Below are 5000 nucleotides of genomic sequence, written 5' to 3'. Positions count from 1 at the left end.
TGTTTGAGTACTTGGTGTTAGGATTATTACTTTTTTTTTTTTTTTTTTAGCATAGGTGTACTTTTTACTGTTGTTGGATTTTGAGCTGCTAGGATCAAGAGTAAAGAGTGTGATGGATTAGGAATCAGTGAGTGTAATGTGGATGGAATGGTGACATCAGGAAATGCTGCCAGACAACACCAGGATGATAAATGAAAGTGATATGTAAAATCCTGTGTTGGTGTCATGAATTGTCAAGTAAACCATGAACTATTGTAGTGGTTATTATTCACACACACACACACACACACACACACACACACACACACACACACACACACACACACACACACACACACACACACACACACACACACACACACACACACACACACACACACACACACATTTCCTCCAAAATACTGAATGTTACTTGATTCATAACCACACTCCACTTTCCGTCTAATTTCCTTCCTCCATTCATCCTCTCTCAGCTTCCCTCTCTCCTCTCTCTCTCTCTCCTCTTCCCTCCCTCCTGCTGCACCGTCATCACCATCAGTCGCCGCCGAGTCCCCGTCACATTCACAACGCAGCGGGGCCTGGCAGGAGAGGAGATGGGGAAGACCTGGGGCGTTAGGGGAACCTGACGAGGGCGAATAGGAGCAGAGGAGAGGATTGAGGAGGAGATGATGGCTGTAGGGGGAGTTTCAGGGATGGATGACGAGAGCAAATGGGGGAGAAAGGAGGGGATTGTGGTGATGATGGCTGTAAGGGAAATGGTAAAGGCTGGATGAGGGCTTAAGGAGAGTTGGATGAGGGCTGAGAGGAGCGTGCGGGAGACTGAAGGGGTTGTGTGGATGGAAATAGATGTTTGGGGATAAGTTAGAACAAGCTAGAGGTTGTAAAGGGACTGATGAAGAAGACTGAGGGTTGAAAGGGAGCTGGATGAAAGCCAAGTAAGGAGTGGTGAAGGGTAAAGGGACTGACAGCATGAAAATGGGCTATCTTTTGGACTAAAATGCCGTACAGTTTTAGGTTGAGTGAGAGGTGGAAGAGGAATTAGTGAAATTTTGAGATTTAGGAGAGGTGAATGAACGTTGAGTATGATGTAAAAAAAGTTAAAGGATTTGCATAAATGGAAGGTAGATGTTTGCGAGGTAAAAAAATTAAGATCTTTTAACAAAAAGGTAGAAGAAAGCCTCAGGGAACTTACAAAGGTAGATAAGAGCTAGGTGGAACATGAGGGATGCTGGAGGGAACTACAAGGATGCCTGGAGACTGAAATGTTGAGGTCTGTGGCTGGAAGAGAAAAGAAAGAGCCCTGGGGAAGATACGAGGGAAAGCAACAATGGGCAGTCGTAGGGTGGGGAAGGAGAGTGAGAGAGTCGTCCTTCTAAAAAGACTTAAGGGAGGCGGTACCAGGGGGTCGTTTCTTAGGCCGTGCATCCATCGCGAATCCTGGGCCATCTTGGGGAGTGTCTGGGCGGCCCTGCGCGCGCGAGTTATGTTAACGAGTTTTCCAGCAAATCTTTGGGAAGCTCCAGTTTAGCCCGCCTGTTATGTTCTCTCCGACCCGCCATCAAGTATTGGTGTGTGTGTGTGTGTGTGTGTGTGTGTGTGTGTGTGTGTGTGTGTGTGTGTGTGTGTGCGTGTGTGTGTGTGTGTGTGTGTGCGCCCTTAAATATTTACCACCTGTCGTAATTGCACTTTCCCTCGTAACCAGAGAGAGAGAGAGAGAGAGAGAGAGAGAGAGAGAGAGAGAGAGAGAGAGAGAGAGAGAGAGAGAGAGAGAGAGAGAGAGAGATTTATGCCTTGCCGAAGCTCGTAGCAACTCTGGGAAGTATTTATTCATCAACGCAACGGAACGCAACGCAACACAACACAGCACAGCACAGCACATCACAGCACAGCACAGCAAAACACAGCAGTCTTTGCCTACACTCCACTCCTTTTCTTTTGTTATTGTGGTGGTGGTGATAGTGGTTAATGGTAGTAATGGTGAATAGAGGCTGGTCGTGGCAGTAGTATTAGTAGTAGTAGTTGTTGTTGTAGCTGGTTCTCGTGGTGATGGTACTGATGAACAATGACTATGTAATGGTAACAATAACGATAGTTGTGGTGATCGTGGTACTTGTGCTGGTGGGTAGGATTAGAGGGAATAGCAGTGGATGTTGGTAATGGTTGTAGTGATTGTGATAAGGGCTCTGATACCTTTTTTTTTTTTTTTTTTGTGTGTGGTTGCGTGAATATGAAAGGTAGCATCTGTAATGGTGGTGGTGATTAGAGCCAGTGCGTGGTGTTAATGGTAGTTGTTAGTGTATTGGTGATGGTGGTTATGGTGATTACTTTATACTGATAATTTTAATTTAGTCGTGTTGGGAGTCTGAAGTGTGAAAGGTGGTGGTAGTTGTGGTGGTTGTGGTAGTAGTAATAGTAGTAGCAGCAATAGCAGGTGTTAGTTTTGCAGTAGCGGTTGTAGTGAACATATTTGTGAGAATCTTTAAAATGCTAGAGGTGTTTTGGATATAAAAAATAGTGTGGCGTTTGGATTTAACGTGAAAGCACGACATTTTACACCTGATGAATATATATATGTAAAAAAAAGCATTCCACTGGGTATTGTGTGAAATGTTAATGTGTCTTTAGGATAAATTATGCCGGGTTTTGAGGACGTTAATGTTTCACTGAAATTCCACACCTTTACTGCTGTATATATGCACCTTATATTACCTCATGTGCCTCACGTATGAATATAAACCCCAGCTACATAACATTTTGAGCACGTTGCCTTGCTTTATATATTTGTGTGCCATGCTTTTAGAAATGAAGAATTTTTGCCATTAAGAATAATTTACCGGGTTGAACTGCTGACAAATGACAAAAACCACCTGCAACATGCTAGTCCTTTTCCCCTGACGCCTGTCGCTTGCATTCTACACAACCTTTGATGTATCAGTAAAGGAGAGACTGGCGCAAAGGGAAGGCCGAAGCAAAAAGAGGGAAGCTCGGTGTGAAGGGATGGCTTGCAGTAAAGGGAGTTGGTGTGTTTCGTGTGAAGGCAGAATTGTTACAAAGGGAAAACTATTTTAAAGTGAAGAATGTTGTAAAGCGTCAAGGGAAATAGAACTGAGCCAGCACAAAGCGATGTAAAAAGGATTGGTCAGTGTTGAGTGAAAAAAAAAAGAAAAGTAAAGAAGCAATTTTCACCGGCTAACTGCTTGGTACATGCGCTTATTACCTGAAAATACTTAAAATTTTTTGAGAAAAATTTGTACGAAAGTTTTTTTTTTTTTTTTTTTTTTTTAAGACTGAACAAAACCTACGGGATGTGAGCGTTTGAAATTCGTTTACCTTCGCAGATAAAAAGGAATCGGGCCACACGCAGATACTCGCAGTGGCTTTTAATTGTTGCAGGTGAAGGTAAGAATCTGTCAGTTTTTACCTCACAACTTTAGTACACCACTAAACTGCCTTAACCATACTAGCCTTGTTCCGCATAAAACTTTATATTTTAATCGAATCAGCTGAATAATTAACTACTAGATATACTTACTTTCCCTCATACATTTATATTTTTCTAATCAAACTCACCGCATAATTATCCTAACTATGTTCTATTTACGTTAATTTTTCCCTCACCTTTCACCTTCTAACCTAACTCAACTTACAAAGGCTTTATCTTTTTCCATACTAAATTTACCTTTTTTCCTACATAACTTGCTATCTTTTAACACAACTCACGGCATATTTACCCCCAGCCATACTTTACTGTGCTTTCCAATAACTTTCTGACCTAAACCAACCAGACCTAACAAAGTATTTATCTTCACCATACAAAATTCACCTTATTTCGTTGATTACTTGTTATCTTCCATCTTGATAAGTACTCAAACTTTATCGAATTTTTCTTATTTTCTCCCTAAACTACCTTTTGACCTAAACCAACTTGAGAAATTTCATATCTTCATACTAAATTTACCTGATTTCCCACATAACTTCCTATCTTTTAACCAAACTCACTGCATAATTACCAAAAATATGTTCAATATACCCCATTTTTTCTAACCTTTTTCTTTTGACAACCCAACCTGGCACAACCTCCTCCTTATCTTCTATTGGGAATGGAAGCGCCGTCCCTTTACAAGCATGGCTGGCCACAGGGTTGTCACGTGTACCGCGTTTTCCTCGCCGTTAACAATAGCAAGGTCGGACTTCATTGGGATTCACCCTAACTCTTCGTCCGCTGACTCCTTGGCCTCCTCGATGTGAAAGGTAGTGAGCTAAGGAGGGAAGGGTGGACGTTTGATAGGAAGGTAGGTGATGGAAGGAAGGAAAACGTAGTAGGGGGTAAGGAGCGAGGGAAATAGGATTGCTAGAGGGAATAGTAGTTGGTGAAAGGAAAGAAAATGTGGTGGGAGGTAAGGAAGGATGATGTTGAAGGGTAAATAGTTGGAAGAAGGAAGGTAGGAAATTGCTAAGAAGTAAAAACAGATATCAGAAGGATGGGGGAAGAAAGAAAGAGGGAAGGAAAGGGTGAGGGAAGTAAGATGGATGAAGGATGAAGGGGAATGGTGAATGGTTGACGGAAGGAAGGAAGGGGGATGTGAGTGATATGAGAAGGATAAATAAAAAAAAAACGAAAGAAACGTTTGACAAAAAGGAAGGAAGGGGAAGTAAGGTGATAAGGGTGAATAGTGAAGGGATAATGGTAAGAATACAATTTGGCAAAAAGTAAAGGGATAGAGAAAAAAAGATGAAGGAAAAAGGAAAGAAGAAAAACCTGAAAGAAAAAAAAAAGAGATGAAGGTAGATGAGGAAGAAGAATGGATGATAGAAAGAGGAAAGGGTAATTTGGTAAGAAGAAAATAAAGTGAATAGAGGAAGGAGGATTAATGTTAGGAGGGAAAGAGGAAATAAAATATGGTGAGAGGAAAGGAGGTTGGGTTAGACGAAAATGGATTAGAAAAGGATGAATGTTAGTGGAAGAGGTAGAGGAAGGAGGGAAAATTTGATTGGAGGGG

The 5000-nt window shown here is 41.8% G+C and overlaps 1 protein-coding gene and 1 long non-coding RNA gene across 4 annotated transcripts in view; one reads left to right on the top strand and one right to left on the bottom strand.

The window, feature by feature from the left end:
- LOC135099421 (synaptogenesis protein syg-2-like) overlaps window positions 1-5000 on the bottom strand; it is a 197630-nt gene that overhangs the window by 108546 nt on the left and 84084 nt on the right. The gene's annotated exons all lie outside the window — the stretch shown is intronic.
- Window positions 1-5000, top strand: part of LOC135099432 (uncharacterized) — a 113936-nt gene that overhangs the window by 31241 nt on the left and 77695 nt on the right. For 2 of the 3 annotated variants that reach the window (XR_010267947.1, XR_010267949.1), the window contains exon 3: window positions 3339-3399. The exons of the other annotated variant lie outside the window; for it this stretch is intronic. This is a non-coding gene — a long non-coding RNA (uncharacterized LOC135099432). The remainder of the gene's footprint in view (window positions 1-3338; window positions 3400-5000) is intronic. 3 annotated transcript variants of the gene reach the window in all.

Source organism: Scylla paramamosain, chromosome 4 (assembly GCF_035594125.1).
Source record: "Scylla paramamosain isolate STU-SP2022 chromosome 4, ASM3559412v1, whole genome shotgun sequence".
In the NCBI taxonomy this organism is placed as follows: domain Eukaryota; kingdom Metazoa; phylum Arthropoda; class Malacostraca; order Decapoda; family Portunidae; genus Scylla; species Scylla paramamosain.
Note: the sequence above shows the minus strand (reverse complement) of the source record. Positions and strands in the feature narration are given on the sequence as shown.